Here is a 16,667-nt window from a genome sequence, read left to right as displayed (position 1 = left end):
TTGCGGAAATTCTCCCAGCTGGTGACAGCCACGCCAAGAGCAATGTCTTCCTGATGAGGGAACCAAAATCTGTTACTGAAATGCCAGAGGTTCAGTCTAGGTCCTGTTACTCATTGCACAGAATGCCAATCACTGAGGCAAGTATTTCCAGGGGAGATGACTTTATTCAGGTGCTGCAGCTGAGAAGAGCTGCAGATCAGTCTCAAATTCATCTCCCCAAGTGACTGAAATTGGGGGTTTACATAGCAGAGGAGGGATGTAGCTATGTGCAGGAAATCATGCAGCTATGTGTGGGAAAACAGAATTTGAATTTCAGATAAAAATGACTTATTTTTAATGTAAGTATTGCTCATCAATATTTGTATTTGTTGTCTCTGCAATTATTTGTGGTCGATTGAAATTCAAATTTAACTGGAAATCTTGTGTCTTAATTTGTTAATATGGCCACCATATCCATAAGCCTTTGGAGTGGATTGGCTGAAAAAGATGAAGACAAATTTGTACATGCAGCACACATTCTTTTAATGAGAAGAGTGACTTAGTCTCACCACCCACCCTAAAGTACACTCTCCCCACTCTTCTACATACCTTGTCAGTCAACCTATTCACCACCCAATCCCATGTTTTTCACAGCATTTATCAAGTATTTCGGTGCCCGGTTAATATTTTCCAGATGGTTGAGAGGCATCAGGATATTCATTATGTTTCTTTTATGGACCAATTGCCTGCTACTCTAGGTCAAGTCACAGAAAGCTTATGGACTGAAGCAAGATCCCAGCTACTAAGGTTTCTGGAAAGTAACTTTGCTAGTAAAAGAAGCTTCATAATGCCTTCGATGGTTATTTATGTTGTAGCTGGTGTCAGAATGTCCTTCCTTTTTAAGGCTGAATAATATTCCATTGTATGTATATACGACAGTTTTTTATTCCACCCATTGATGGACACTAGGGTTGCTGTAACCTGTTGTTAGCACAAAGTTCTAAATTCAGACTGCCGTAACAACAATAACAAAAAAACTGAAATATATGCACTTATACACCAAAATGCTAGGTCTAGTTGTCACTTTCTCTGCCTCTTTAAATTTTTCAGGGCAACAGGAGATTTGATGGGGAATGAACACCCCACAGCTCTGTGCAGGAGTGCCTGGAAGTGAGGCCAGTCAAGGGAAGGCTGCCAGACAACCAACTCAGCTTCAGACCATCTTCAGATCGTAACCCACCAGGGACTGTGGGCTTTGCCAGACCACATTTTTGGTTACTGCAACTCAAGTTGGCTTCTAAATCTCAAAAAATGTGACAATGATACAGATTTTTTTATCTACTTTTGTCTAAAACATTTAAATACTCATTCTGAAGTAACTCATCTCAAAATCCAATGCTAGAAAAATGGAAATAATTACAGGCAGAAGCAATGATTTAAAGGTTTAAAAGAAGCTGTCCATTCTAAAGAGTCAGAGGAAACCTTTCCTTATGAAATGGTTAATGAAATAAATAGGAAAAAAAATTCCAACACAATCACGAGGTTCCAGAAAACATTGTATATTTATTTAAAAAGTAATTTTGTATGAATGAAATATTTCTTAAGGTTCTGCCTTTCTTTCCTTCCACTCAACAGGAAACAAAATTACTGGATTTATGGTCAAGGAAAATCACTAACCCACAGCCCTCAGATGCACTCATGAAAATGGGAAGAATGCATACACAGGGATCAGAGAACAGAGAAACAGGTGAATCTTGTGGTTGGAAAGAAACGCACTTTGGTATGTACACACAGAATTAACTTTACTTTTCCACTAAGCTCTCTCTGAGACTTAGAAATCCCTACATCTGGGTAGTCTGGAGTCAATCCCAAGGCCTTTATTGTTCCTTGAAGTAAAAAGAGCAGTCTCATGTCAGAAATTAATAGGTCCAGTCTAGCACAATATTGAAACTCCAAACTTCAATTTAAACTCTACTTAGAAGCCTGCGGAAGAGGAGGCAGGCGGTTTTGCTGCCTCTTTTTTTCCCTAGCATCATCAAATCCTCTATTAATTGGCTGCTGTTTCTTAAGCATTTCATGGGAAAGAGAAATAGAAGCACAGATATCTGCTGTTAATGGTTCTTTCTCTTACCAAGTGCTGTTGGGGGTTTTTCAGAAGTCACATCATATGACTGAAACTTATCTCCTGTCTGATTTCTACTCAACTTTTGGGATTCTACAGATTCTCACCATTAGGATTTCAGTGTCTGGCAGTCCTCTGGGAAACTACTTTTTTAAAATTATGGTAAAATACACATAACAAAATTTTTCATCTTAACCATTTTTAAGCGTAAATTTCAGTAGTAAGTACATTACATTGTTTTGCAATCAATCTCCAGAACTATTTTCATCTTGCAAAACTAAAACTCTGTATCTGTCAAACAATGACTCCCCATTTCCTCTTTCCCCCATCCCTTAGCAACCACCATTCTACTTTCTGTTTCTTTCAGCTTAACTCTTCTAAGTAACTCATATAAGTGAAATCATACAGTACTTGTCCTTTTGCGACTGGCTTATTCCGCATAGCATAAAGCCTTCAATGTTTATTTATGTTGTAGCTTGTGTCAGAATGTCCTTCCTTTTTAAAGCTGAATAACATTCCATTGTATGTATATACCACATTTCTTCAGTCCACCCATCGATGGACACCAGGGTTGCTTTAACCTGTTGACTTGTGAATAATGCTGCTATGAATGTGGCTGTATAAATCTCTTGGAGACAACCTGCTTTAATTATTTTGGCTATATATCCAGAAGCAAAAGTGCCAGGTTATAATTTAATGTTTAATTTGGCGGGGGGGAACCACCATATTGTTGTCTGTAGTGGTTTCATTATTTTACATTGCCATGAAAATTTCACTAGGGTTGCAATTTATCCATATCCCTATAGTATTTGTTATTTTCTGGGTTTTTTTTTTCCACAGGAGCCATCTTAATGGATGTGAGGTGATCTCTTAATATAGCTTTGATTTTAATTTCTCAAATGATTAGTGATATTGAATGTCTTTTCATATGTTTGCTGGACATTTGTTTATGTTTTATGAAGAAGTATCTATTCAAATCCTTTGCCCAGTTTTAAATCAAGTTATTTGTTCTTTCATTTGTTTGTTTTCTGCTGCCCTATAGGAATTTGTGATATATTGTGGATTTTAATTCCTTATGAGATATGTGATTTCCAAACATTTTCTCCCACTTTGTAGGTTGTCATTTCACTCTGTGGATTATGCTCTTCGATGCACAGAAGTTTTAAATTTTAATGTAGTCCAATTTGCCTATATGGGTGGTATTGGTACCACTTCCTTTTTTTATATCTTGCAATGAGTAAACAACCTCCACACACACACACACACACACACACACACTCACTCTCTTAAAAAAATATTTTGGTGGCCAGGCACAGTGGCTCACACCTGTAATCCCAGCACTTTGGGATGCTGAGGCTGGTGGATCATGAGGTCAGGGGTTCGAGACCAGCCTGGACAACATGGTGAAACCCCATCTTTACTAAAAACACAAGAAATTAGCTGGGCGTAGTGGTGGGCGCCTGTTATCCCAGCTACTCAGGAGGCTGAGGCAGGAGAATCGCTTGAATCCATGAGGCCGAGGTTGCAGTGAGCAGAGATCACACCACTGTACTGCAGCCCAGGCAACAGAGTGAGAATCCATCTCAAAAAATATATATATTTTGGCAATAAGACTGTTTTTGGTTATGTATCCAAATCCATTCTCTTATTCTATATTTCAGGTAGAATCCTAATTTTGTCAGTGGAGAGCGAGTGTATATGAAATTGTCTATATCTATATAATCTATATCTATATATCTGTCCCTAGCTCCTGTGCAGAGCTTCTAAAAATGGAATTTCCTGAACAGTAGGGGTGCTTAGGGACATCTTTTATTATTTGGTTTTTAACCTTGGTTCTTAACACAGAGTGCCTAACACCTTTGTAATTGCCAGAGTGATAGGAGCATCTGACACAGAGCTCCTAAATCCCTTGGAATGTTCTGGGCAATAGGAATATCTCTGGTTCTAATGAGGTGACTCTTGGTAGGCTCTTAAGTGAAGGCTGGTTGCCAGAAAGACCAAGACACGGTTAGAGGCTTAGACATTTCACTCCTACCCCACATTAGCCATAGTTGGGAAAGGGGTTGGAAAAAGAGTAATCAATCATGCCTACATGATGAAACCTCCATAAAAATCCCAAAAATACAGGGTTACAAGAACTCCCAGGTGGGCAAACACACTTAATGTGCCACGAGGATGATGCACCCCAACTTTATAGGGACAGAAGCTCCTGCACTCTGGACCCTCTCAGACCTCCCCCAACTATCTTTTTATCTGGATGTTCATGTGTACCCTTTATTAATATCATAAACTGGTAAACATTGAGTGTTTCTCCAAGTTCTCTGAGCCCCTCTATCAAATTAATCAAGTGTGATGAGGGGTCGAGGGAACCCTCAATCTGTAGCTGGTTGGTCAGCAGTTCCAGAGGCCCAGACTTGACACTGGCATCTGAAGTGGAGGGCAGTCTTGATGGACTGAGCCCTTGATCTGTGGAATTTGATGCTAACTCCAGGTGGATACTGTCAGAATTGAATTGAATTATAGGATGTACAGTGGGTGTCCCCTAGAGCAGCAGTCCCCAACCTTTTCAGCACCAGGGACCGATTTCAGGGAAGATAATTTCTCTACAGACCCTGGGGTGGGGGAAGATGGTTTCAAGATGATTCAAGTGCATTACATTTTTTGTTCACTTTATTTCTAGTATTATTACATTGTAATATATAATAAAATACTTACACAACTCACCATAATGTAGAATCAGTGGAAACCCTGAGCTTGTTTTCCTGAAACTAGATGGTCTCATCTGGGGATGACGGGAGACAGTGACAGATCAGCAGGCATTAGATTCTCCTAAGGAGCATGCAACTTAGATCCCTTGCATTCACAGTTCACAGTAGGGTTTGCACTCCTATGAGAATCTAATGAGCAGCTGATCTGACAGGAGGTGGAGCTCAGGCAGTAATGCAAGTGATGGGAAGTGGCTGTAAATACAGATGAAGCTGCTCTCTCTTGCCTGCTGCTTACCTCCTGCTGTGCAACCCCATTCCTAACAGGCCATGGACTGTTCCTGAAAGGCCATGGACCGTTCCTGAAAGGCCATGGACCGGTACTGGCCCATGGCCCGAGGGTTGGGGCCCCCTGCCCTAGATAATTTATTGATTTGAGGAGAAACCTGCTCCCTACACATCTGGTGTAGGAAGTGAAATATTAAGAGTATTGTAAGAAGAAAACAATCCCTCCACACCCATATATATACTTGCTTCTATGAGGGAGAGGTTGATCTTATCTCTAATGATTTGGTTGAATTTAATCTAAGCCAATCATACTGTTTCTATTCCTCTTGAAATTTATCATCTTGAGAAGGAATATATGGTCTGTCAAGGTAAATGAAAAATGAGAGAAATCTTCTAGTTGAATTCTAGGAACTATTTTCCACTCATTAAGAAGATAGAGGCAGAGACTGGCATGGTGCAACTTCATGGTAAGGATCACTAAGGATTGCCAGCAGCCACCAGAAGCTGGAAGAGAGGTGTGAAGTAGGTTCTTCCTCAGAGCCTCTTTATTCCAGACTTCTGGCCTCCAGAACTGTGAGAGACCACATTTCTACCATTTATAGCTTTGAAATCTGTGCTAATTAATTACTGAAGTCACAAGAATACATTACACAAATAAGTATAAATAATTCTTACGTATAGAATAAGGTCTATACATGTACAATATATGCTTATACATGTATATGTGTTTGTTTGTATATGTATTTGTGTGTGTATATATATAAAAATTTATATATATATATATATATATATATCTATCTCCAGGCTGGAGTGCAATGGCGGGACGCCGGCTCACTACAACCTCCGCCTCCTGGGTTCAAGTGATTCTCCTGCCTCAGCCTCCTGAGTAGCTGGGATTACAGGCGCCTGCCACCACACCAGGCTAATTTTTGTATTTTTAGTAGAGACGGGGTTTCACCATGTTGGCCAAACTGGTTTCAAACTCCTTGACTTCAGATGCTCCGCCTGCCTCAGCCTCCCAATGTGCTGGGATTACAGGCGTGAGCCACAGTGCCCGGCCGTATATGTATATTTTAAAGAGAATGTCTGTGGGGAGTAGGGTGTGTGTATAAACTTTACTTTGCGTGGTTCTAATATGCATAAACTTCACTTCTCACAGTTTAATTAAATAACTCCCCAACAGCACAGTTTAATTATTTAAGCGTATTTATCTGTATTTGTATTATATTTACTGTAAGTAATTGTATAAAGTAGAAACTTCCATGCTAGTTTTTCAGTTCACAAATCACTATATACATGTTTGTATTGTGATTAACGACCAATCATGTCACTTTTTTCCAAGTCTGTCAATGATTGATTGGTCACCTTGCATCTTTTATCAGTTAATACAGAATAACATGGAGAGTTATTCTGTATTATTTTGTAAATGTCACATGGGTTTGTCACTGTATGACAAATTCCAAAGGAAATTTGAAACAGGAAGACAAGAAGAGGAAGGTAATTGAAACAGGAAATTGGTTAGTGACACAAAGTGCAGCAAAAAATGATGGCGCTGAAAGGGGAAATAAAATAGAAGAGAAATGAAGTTAGAGAAGCAATAGCTGTTGATAGGGTTATTAATAATTCACCTTTTGAAGAGTCTCTAGATAATGCAACCAGAGGAATTTAGTAAAGGCACACTTATTGACAAAAATAAGGTAAGTGGTTGTGATGAAAAGAATGAAGAGGTCCCAGAGGAAGTTATACGAGCTAAAGTGTTCACATCAAATGAACTCTCAATGTGTTTCCTAACATTTCAAGTGCAAAGAATAGTATATTGGAAGTCTGTCCAAATTTAGGAATAAAAAAGCTTGAGAAGGCATCTAAAAGATGCTGGCTCCATATTGTAAGCGATACAACAACAAGAGCACGTGCTCAATTCACACTACTCATTTTCTTTTAAGCAAAACACTTGAAACTCAGTGTTTTTAATGTTTTAACTATAGCATACTTTTAAAATATTAATTTTATTGTTGTTTACATTTCCCTATATGTTTATGAGTGACAATAAAGTAATTTTCAATCAGGAAAAGAGGATAAAGGAAAAATCATACTTTTCCCTATTATTAAAATAGCTTGGTGTGATATCAGCTTGTGCAGCAATTTTTATTATCACACACTACAGTGCAAAATAAAAACTGCCTGTATATGAAACAAGCTTTCATTAGTTCCTATGAAAACATGTAAAAACAATGGCTTTGTTTTCCCACATTTTACTAAACACTCTACAGGTACACTTAGAACACAGTGGTTAAAAATATAGAACAGAAAAAAGTTATTAAAAACAAGAAAATGGGTGCAGATCCACCTTGTGGCGTGAGAGAATGTGTACACTTTCCAGTACAGGCAATTTATGTTATATACCTGTGTCCAATCGGAGATTTTTAGGGAGACAATATGAAGAAGCCCGAAAGGAAGTGTATGGGACTCCCCATTCTCTGCTCTGCGTACCAAGCAGGTGGGAGGTGAGGTGCCCATTAGGTTGAATTCTTATCGCTGTGCCCCAGCCAATCGTGGGCTGCGGAAATCATGGGCTGTAGAGTCATCGCTGCCGGGGCAGAGGCACCGTTGGTGCATGCCCGGCTGCCGTTGCTGCACCTGCCTCGTACAAACGTCAGAGAAGGCACATGACACGCCCCTGGGGGCCATCTGGCCGAAGTCCACCTGCGCGGCTGAGTGGAGGATGCTAGGTTGCTGTGCTGTTTCTCCTACTGTCTTGCTGCCGCACCACCCCTCAGAAAAACCGGGTCGTCAGTTTCCTGCGGTTTGCACACTCACCACATATAATTAACAATTTGCAATTCACCCGCAGGATTATTCCAGCCTCTGTGATCACACACAGAAGGATGAGCCTTCCTCGTGAGGGTTGGAGATGGAGGGAGAAGGGATGGAGAGTAAGGATGGGACGGAGGTTGTGGAGCAGAAGACCAACACGCCAGGTGGGTGAGGTTGTGTGATTATTCTAGCATCTTTTCTTGATCCCAGCTTGCCCCCTTTTAGCATTGGGAGGGAAGGGCAGGGTAGGGGACAGCGACCATAATATAGGTCTTAAGTAAAAGCAGTTTTCATTAATAAAACAAAGACTTCAATAATAATGATAATTGGCGATTCCAGCCTCCTCCATCATATTGGAAAAGACAGTATTTCATTAAAAATACTTGGAATTTTCCCTTGGAAAAGGCAGTATTTTATTAAAAGACGCTACGAGGAAACTGTTGGTTTTCTGTTCTGGAAGCAGGGCAGAAGATTTAGTAACACAGTTCTGCCAAATAGCACAGGAAAGTGGAGCCAAAGCACCTTCGAGGCTCCTGATGTTCAAACGTTAGGTCTTAGTTCCCTTTCTTATTTTTCTAATACATTAATTGCTGAATTGTGAACAGTAGAACACGCGGAAGATAGAGAAAAGAGATAAACATGATGGGTTTTTTGTTGGTTTGCTTGCTTTTTTTCTCTCTGGAACATAAACAATGACATCTGTTTCTCTTTGGTATAATAGAAAGGAAAATAATGATCATCTCAATTTTTATATGTGGAGGCATTGCTTTTCTTCTTTGGGGGATTTTAAGATTTCCCAGAAAATGTAAGTAAACAATTTCTGCTAAAATTATTAAATTAAACTGTTAAAATTATTGTATTATTGATTCAGTTGGATACCAATAACTAGTCTTTCCTTCCTTAATATAGAACAACTTAGAGATAAAAGCATTTTCCAAGACAGTGCATCTAATTGCTCTTCAAACTTAGTCACCTGCTTCACCTTCTAGAATAATCAGTCTTTCTTTTTTTTTTTTTTTTTTTTTTTTTTTTTTTAGAACAGCTTTATTCAGATAATTTGAATACCACACAACTCCCCCATTTGGAGTGCCCAGTTCAATGGTCTTAAGTACGTTCACAGAGTTGTGAAGCCAGCCATCAGCACTGTCCAGTTCTAGAAGGTTCCAATCAGCAAAAGCTCCACATATGTGAGCAGCCGCTCCCCAGTGCCCTGTCCTCCTGCCCCGGGTGAGCACTGATGCGCTCTCTGCCTCTGTGGCTGTGCCTGGACCGGACATTTCCTGCGAATGGGGTGGCCACATTGCCACAGCCCTGTGTCTGATCCTTGCATGGGGCACAATATCCTCAAGGCTCATCCCATCACAGCCGGTGTCAGAGCGCCATTCCTGTTTAGGGCTGGGCAATATTTCATGGTGTGCATGGGCTACAGTTTGTGCATATCCATCCATGGACATTTTCCACGTTTTGGCTGTCGTGAGTCATGCTGACGTGAGCCTGTGTGTACGCATTTTTGTGGACGCATGCTTTTGTTCTTCTGGGTGTGCACCTAGGAGTGGAGTTGCTGCGTCATGCTGGCCTCTGTGTGCAGTCCTTCGAGGAGCTGTCAGGCTGTTTTCCACGGTGGCTGCACCACTCACGTTCCCACCAGCGTGCAGGAAGCTCCAGTTTCCCCGTATCCTCACCAACACTTGTTATTTTTTTTTTTTTCTTTTTTATTGATCATTCTTGGGTGTTTCTCGCAGAGGGGGATTTGGCAGGGTCACAGGACAATAGTGGAGGGAAGGTCAGCAGATAAACAAGTGAACAAAGTTCTCTGGTTTTCCTAGGCAGAGGACCCTGCAGCCTTCTGCAGTGTTTGTGTCCCTGGGTACTTGAGATTAAGGAGTGGTGATGACTCTTAACGAACATGCTGCCTTCAAGCATCTGTTTAACAAAGCACATCTTGCACCGCCCTTAATCCATTCAACCCTGAGTGGATACAGCACATGTTTCAGAGAGCACAGGGTTGGGGGTAAGGTCACAGATCAACAGGATCCCAAGGCAGAAGAATTTTTCTTAGTACAGAACAAAATGAAAAGTCTCCCATGTCTACCTCTTTCTACACAGACACAGCAACCATCCGATTTCTCAATCTTTTCCCCACCTTTCCCCCCTTTCTATTCCACAAAACCGCCATTGTCTTCATGGCCCGTTCTCAATGAGCTGTTGAGTACACCTCCCAGATGGGGTGGTGGCCGGGCAGAGGAGCCCCTCACTTCCCAGTAGGGGCGGCCGGGCAGAGGCGCCCCTCACCTCCCGGACGGGGCGGCTGGCCGGGCGGGGGCTGCCCCCCCACCTCCCTCCCGGACGGGGCGGCTGGCCGGGCGGGGGGCTGACCCCCCACCTCCCTCCCGGACAGGGCGGCTGGCCGGGCAGAGGGGCTCCTCACTTCCCAGTAGGGGCGGCCGGGCAGAGGCGCCCCTCACTTCCCCGACGGGGCGGCTGGCCCGGCAGGGGGCTGACCCCCCCACCTCCCTCCCGGACAGGGCGGCTGGCCGGGCAGAGGGGCTCCTCACTTCCCGGTAGGGGCGGCCGGGCAGAGGCGCCCCTCACCTCCCGGACAGGGCGGCTGGCCGGGCGGGGGGCTGATCCCCCCACCTCCCTCCCGGACGGGGCGGCTGGCCGGGCGGGGGGCTGACCCCCCCACCTCCCTCCCGGACGGGGCGGCTGGCCGGGCGGGGGGCTGACCCCCCACCTCCCTCCCGGACGGGGCGGCTGGCCGGGCGGGGGGCTGACCCCCCCACCTCCCTCCCGGACGGGGCGGCTGGCCGGGCGGGGGGATGACCCCCCGACCTCCCTCCCGGACGGGGCGGCTGGCCGGGCGGGGGGCGGACCCCCCCACCTCCCTCCCGGACGGGGCGGCTGGCCGGGCAGGGGGCTGACCCCCCACCTCCCTCCCGGACGGGGCGGCTGGCCGGGTGGGGGGCTGACCCCCCCCACCTCCCTCCCGGATGGGGTGGCTGGCCGGGCGGGGGGCTGACCCCCCCACCTCCCTCCCGGATGGGGCGGCTGGCCGGGCAGAGGGGCTCCTCACTTCCCAGAAGGGGCGGCCGGGCAGAGGTGCCCCTCACCTCCCGGATGGGGCGGCTGGCCAGGCAGGGGGCTAACCCCCCCACCTCCCTCCCGGACGGGGCGGCTGGCCGGGCCGGGGGCTGACCCCCCCACCTCCCTCCCAGACAGAGCGGCTGGCCGGGCAGAGGGGCTCCTCACTTCCCAGTAGGGGCGGCCGGGCAGAGGCGCCCCCCCCACCTCCTGGACAGGGCGGCTGGCCGGGCAGGGGGCTGATCCCCCCACCTCCCTCCCGGACGGGGCGGCTGGCCAGGCGGGGGGCTGATCCCCCCACCTCCCTCCCAGACGGGGCGGCTGGCCGGGCGGGGGGCTGACCCCCCCACCTCCCTCCTGGATGGGGCGGCTGGCCGGGAGGGGGGCTGACCCCCCCACCTCCCTCCCGGACGGGGCGGCTGGCCGGGCAGAGGGGCTCCTCACTTCCCAGTAGGGGCGGCCGGGCAGAGGCACCCCTCGCCTCCCGGACGGGGCGGCTGGCCAGGCGGGGGGCTGACCCCCCCACCTCCCTCCCGGACGAGGCGGCTGGCCGGGCAGAGGGGCTCCTCACTTCCCGGTAGGGGCGGCCGGGCAGAGGTGCCCCTCACCTCCCGGACGGGGCGGCTGGCCGGGCGGGGGGCTGACCCCCCCACCTCCCTCCCAGACGAGGAGGGAGGACACTCCTCACTTCTCAGATGGGGTGGCTGCCGGGCGGAGGGGCTCCTCACTTCTCAGACGGGGCGGTTGCCAGGCAGAGGGTCTCCTCACTTCTCAGACAGGGCGGCCGGGCAGAGACACTCCTCACATCCCGGACGGGGCGGCAGGGCAGAGGTGCTCCCCACATCTCAGACGATGGGCAGCCGGGCAGAGACGCTCCTCACTTCCCAGATGTGATGGCGGCCGGGAAGAGGCGCTCCTCACTTCCTAGATGGGATGGCAGCCAGGCAGAGACGCTCCTCACTTTCCAGACTGGGCAGCCAGGCAGAGGGGCTCCTCACATCCCAGACGATGGGCAGTCAGGCGGAGACGCTCCTCACTTCCCAGACGGGGTGGCTGCCAGGCAGAGGCTGCAATCTCGGCACTTAGGGAGGCCAAGGCAGGCGGCTGGGAGGTGGTTGTAGCGAGCCGAGATCACGCCACTGCACTCCAGCCTGGGCGCCATTGAGCACTGAGTTAACGAGACTCCGTCTGCAATCCCGGCACCTCGGGAGGCCGAGGCTGGCGGATCACTCGCGGTTAGGAGCTGGAGACCAGCCCAGCCGACACATCGAAACCCCGTCTCCACCAAAAAAATACGAAAACCAGTCAGGCGTGGCGGCGCACGCCTGCAATCGCAGGCACTCGGCAGGCTGAGGCAGGAGAATCAGGGAGGTTGCAGTGAGCTGAGATGGCAGCAGTACCGTCCAGCTTCGGCTCGGCATCAGAGGGAGACCGTGGAAAGAGGGAGAGGGGAGAGGGGAGAGGGGAGAGGGGGGAGGGGAGAGGGGGGAGGGGAAAGGGGGGAGGGGAGAGGGGAGAGGGGAGAGGGGAGAGGGAGCTCTATCTACCACACAATCCTTCTCTGAATATCTCAGTCTTTCAATAAATATGTATCAAGCTTTAGGCACAGTGCTGCCTGCTGATGAAACAACAATGAAAAAAAATGGTATTTCTTGCCTGAAAGTAGTTTATCTTTAACTGAATATGGAAGCATGTAAGCAAACAACTGTAACACTAAAGAAATAATTACTAAATAGAACTATGTTGAATTTGAAGCAGGAGAGGAGATTATAAGTTAGCTGCTTGTAGTCAAGGCTTTAATGAAGGGAGAAATATTTGTGCTGAATCTTAAACTCAAGTAGGCGTTTATCAAAGATCATCTTAGAACACACATGTCAGAGAATCACACCAGGTATAATTATGACGGAGTTACAAAGAAGTAGGGTGAGGGACTGGCAATTGTATTATAGTTCCCTAGTGCATTAACTCTTTCACTGCCATTCATTAGCAATTTATACCTTCTCCTTCATCTCCATTCTCCTCATGCTCATTCTCATGTCTATACCCTTGCTTCCAACTTGTTCTAATTTTAACAATTTGTAGGAAACTTCCAAATGCTCCCATCACCACACCAGCTTACTTACTCCATCTCTGCCCCTACACTCTGCCTAGACTCCTGGAACTGTAGATGCAGTATTCATGTTCTACAATAGATCCTATATTCTCTCACTGGATCAGTAATATCACCCTAGTAATTCTCCACTCTCCTACATCATCCTTTTTTCATCCTCAACTGAAACATCTCCATCAGCATATATGACATACTGATATCTATATCAACCTTGAAAAAATAAACAACAAAAACAACAGAATTTATTAGACCCCACTTATCTTTTAGCAACCAATTTATTGTTTTTCTCCTTGGTACAGCAACCTCCTTAAAACGGCTTTTCAAAATAATTTTTTATCTTTCCATTTTCTGTTAAATCCACTTGGATCAAGCTTCCACTCTGCTTTTTCCACCAAACTTGTCTTTCAAGTTCACCAATAACTTCCATATTGCTAAATCGACTGGTCCATTCTCCCTCCTCACCTTATTATATAACCTATTTGCAGCTTTTGGCACTCCCTTTTTCTAAAAAAAAAAAAAATTCATTTGACTTACATGACGCCATATTCTTGTGGTTTGCTTTCTACTCGTTTTACCAACAACCGTGATTCCCTGATTCTCCTTCACTCTGATCTATTTTACGACAAACTATATAATTTCAGATGCATAAGTCCCATAAGAGTAGGTATTTCTGTATGTTATGTAGGCTATTCATAGAGCTACAAAAATGTCTGGCGTGTAGCAGGTGCTCAATCGGTAGTTGTTGACTGCATAAATGAAAGAATGAATTAATTAGTAAATGAATGAGAAAACTGGCTTTCTGGTGACCCAAGTTTTGAATTAAGTATTTGGTTTTTATATTGGTTATTGATTTGAATTTGACATTTTAAAATAATTTTGAACATGATACATTCAAATAACTTTGATAACTTGATTTTTTCACTTCACTCTCAGTTCTCAACTATATAGAACCATATTGCCAGTTGATCCTTCCCATTGAGGATTTTCCCACTCACAGATTTGAAGATGAACCAGTTATTTATTTTAGCTGTGGGTAGGAGGTGCTCTCAGAGCTTGTTTCTTTCAGGATTATACCTTAACAAGGAACTTCCTTTATCTAGTGCAGTAACTTAAGGAGTAAAAGTGGAGAGTGAAAAGGGAAATTTTAGCATTCTTTTCTCTGTGTTTCTTGTTTCATAACGGACAAGGAAACAGCGCCACCTTCTAGAGAAATGCTGTCTTTGAAAGACAATATAGTCTCAGTTAAGTTGATGATAGGAACCAGCTCACTGAAGTTATGAATATAGAAACATTTGTTTATTTACACTGCAACTTGTTCTAGAGAGCATAGTAAATTTTAGGAAAGAAATAGATGAATAAAGAAAATTCATGTAGTCTAAAATTTAGGAGGGAAAATGGCTGGAAGATACTGAATTTCTGGAAGTTTGTTATTGAGTTTTTAAATTTTTCATAGATCTCATTCTCCAGTGCTTATTCCTTTCATGTTCTCTTCTCGATATTCAATTTTTTTGAATTGATGTTTAAAGTTAAGTCATTCAAATTGAATATGTAAGTAAAACACATTTTATTAGTCTGAGCTATATAATAATATTTTACTCTGAAGCTCACTCTTTCTCTCTTTGATACTTTCTTTATTCTTTTTCTCTATTACCTGTTAATTTCAGTTGGAATTCCAAGGCACCTTAGAAACAAGACATGCCTAGAAAATTTGACTATGTGTCCACAAGGCTGGAACTGAATCAATAATAATTGCTTCTTTCAATCTGAACATGAAACAACGTGGATCAATGGCTGAGAAAACTGCAGAAGTTATGGATCTCTGGCCAGGCTCAACTCTCAGAATGAAATGGTTAGATTTCTTCTTTGCAATATTAATCTCATTTAATAGCTACTAAAAGACAGGCACACTCCTAGGGTGTAATACATTAGCAAACCAAAGAATCAAAGATCTTTGCCCTTGTGGAGTTTACATCCTAGGGGAAGAGATAAGCAATGAAAAATTATCTTATTAAATATGTAATTTATATATTGTGTTAGAAGTTGGAAAGTTTTATGCAAAAAAATGAAAATTAAGGGAGTGGGTTTACTGCAGGTAAGGTTATATCCCAATAAGATGGTGACATTTTAGGAAGGATGTGAAGCAGGTAAGGGACTATCTAGAAGTGAACTTTCCAGGAAAGGAAAATGGCTGGAGCGTGTGTCTTAAGGCCAGTGAATGTCTGGAATATTCAAGGAACAGAAAAGAAGCAGCCAGTCAATCTATCTAAAATGAGGGATTGGGTGAAGAATGCGGATCATTAGGGTCTTGCAGGCTATTGTAAAGAGTTTAGTTTTTGCTCCAAGCAAAATAGGGAGATACTGCCAAATTATGAGGGAAAATGTAATAGGATCTGACTTAAGTTTTAAAAGAATCATAATCTTTGCTGTGATGAGATTGGCTACTGAGTGGCAAATGTAAATGGAGGGAATCGTTATACGGCCTTTGCAGTAACCGTGCAAGATAATAATGGACTTAAACGGCACTGGAGGGAGTGAGAATGAGAAAACTAGAAGAGATCTATGACAGCACTCTGTATTTTGTAAAGGGAATCTTTGATGCATTATCTGGGGCCATCTTTATATTGGTTTGAACTGAGCAAGCACAATGCAAACAAAACGTGGATGTGGGCAGATGGAGCTACATTCAGCAATTGGTAAGCCTTACTAACATGTATTTACTATTAAATGTGTAAAGCATGGTAAAGATTCTGAGTCTATAACTGGCTTCCTCCATAGATTCCTCCACATCATCCCCCCAAAAGACCCTCAAAAAATAGATGCCAAAGAGAATATTTAGACAAAGTTATGGTTTTTAGTGAGGGTTTGGCATCACATATCAATATTTATGTATATATATGGAATTGGCATATACCACATGTGAGTCACAAGTGTTCCCTTTATCCTGAACTGGATGCAAGTCTAAGCAGTTTGATCCTTTCCTCTTTCAACCTGGGACCTTGCCTTTTGTTTTTTTGTTGTTGTTGTTGTTCCTTTGGCCTTTCATTGATGGGAGAGCATTAGAGAGTGTACTGAAGCCTACACTTTCCACACCCACCAGTGGCCTGACATGCACAAGAGTAAGTTAAGAAGAGAACATGTTTGCCTCAGTTTACCTTTGTTTAAAATTCAAGAACTTCTTTATATTCCATAGCTTGAAAAAACTCATCATACACTTAGAATCTATTTTGTTCTTAAAACACTTACAAATTTCTCCAACGTCAGGGTGGAGAAAGTCATATAAAGGATATTGAGTTCTCGATATTCTTTGGTGAACTAAAGGTGACCACTAGCTACCATTTATTGACTGCCCACTTTGTAATAGATACTGGTTCTGTAGCACTCCATGCCAGATATTACATGTTGTATATAATATAATAAAATTAGTAGCGGAACTTTCTAAAGTTGAGAAAATTCTCTTATGATTATTGTATTTACATTCAATTTGGGGTGAAAATGCACAATGATTTGAGAGTGATAATATACCCAATATTATATTTTATCTTTGAAAAATGTAAAAAAAAAAAGACAG

At 44.2% G+C, this 16,667-nt stretch overlaps 1 protein-coding gene across 1 annotated transcript in view; it reads left to right on the top strand.

The window, feature by feature from the left end:
• The first annotated feature begins 7,767 nt into the window (after positions 1 to 7,767).
• CLEC2A (C-type lectin domain family 2 member A) overlaps positions 7,768 to 16,667 on the top strand; it is a 33,898-nt gene continuing 24,998 nt past the window's right edge. The window contains exons 1-4 of the mRNA XM_001143480.7: positions 7,768 to 8,072; positions 8,630 to 8,713; positions 14,764 to 14,948; positions 15,685 to 15,792. The gene's annotated coding sequence lies outside the window, so the exon portion shown is untranslated. The remainder of the gene's footprint in view (positions 8,073 to 8,629; positions 8,714 to 14,763; positions 14,949 to 15,684; positions 15,793 to 16,667) is intronic.

The sequence above is a fragment of the Pan troglodytes genome, chromosome 10 (assembly GCF_028858775.2).
Source record: "Pan troglodytes isolate AG18354 chromosome 10, NHGRI_mPanTro3-v2.0_pri, whole genome shotgun sequence".
In the NCBI taxonomy this organism is placed as follows: Eukaryota; Metazoa; Chordata; class Mammalia; order Primates; family Hominidae; genus Pan; species Pan troglodytes.
Note: the sequence above shows the minus strand (reverse complement) of the source record. Positions and strands in the feature narration are given on the sequence as shown.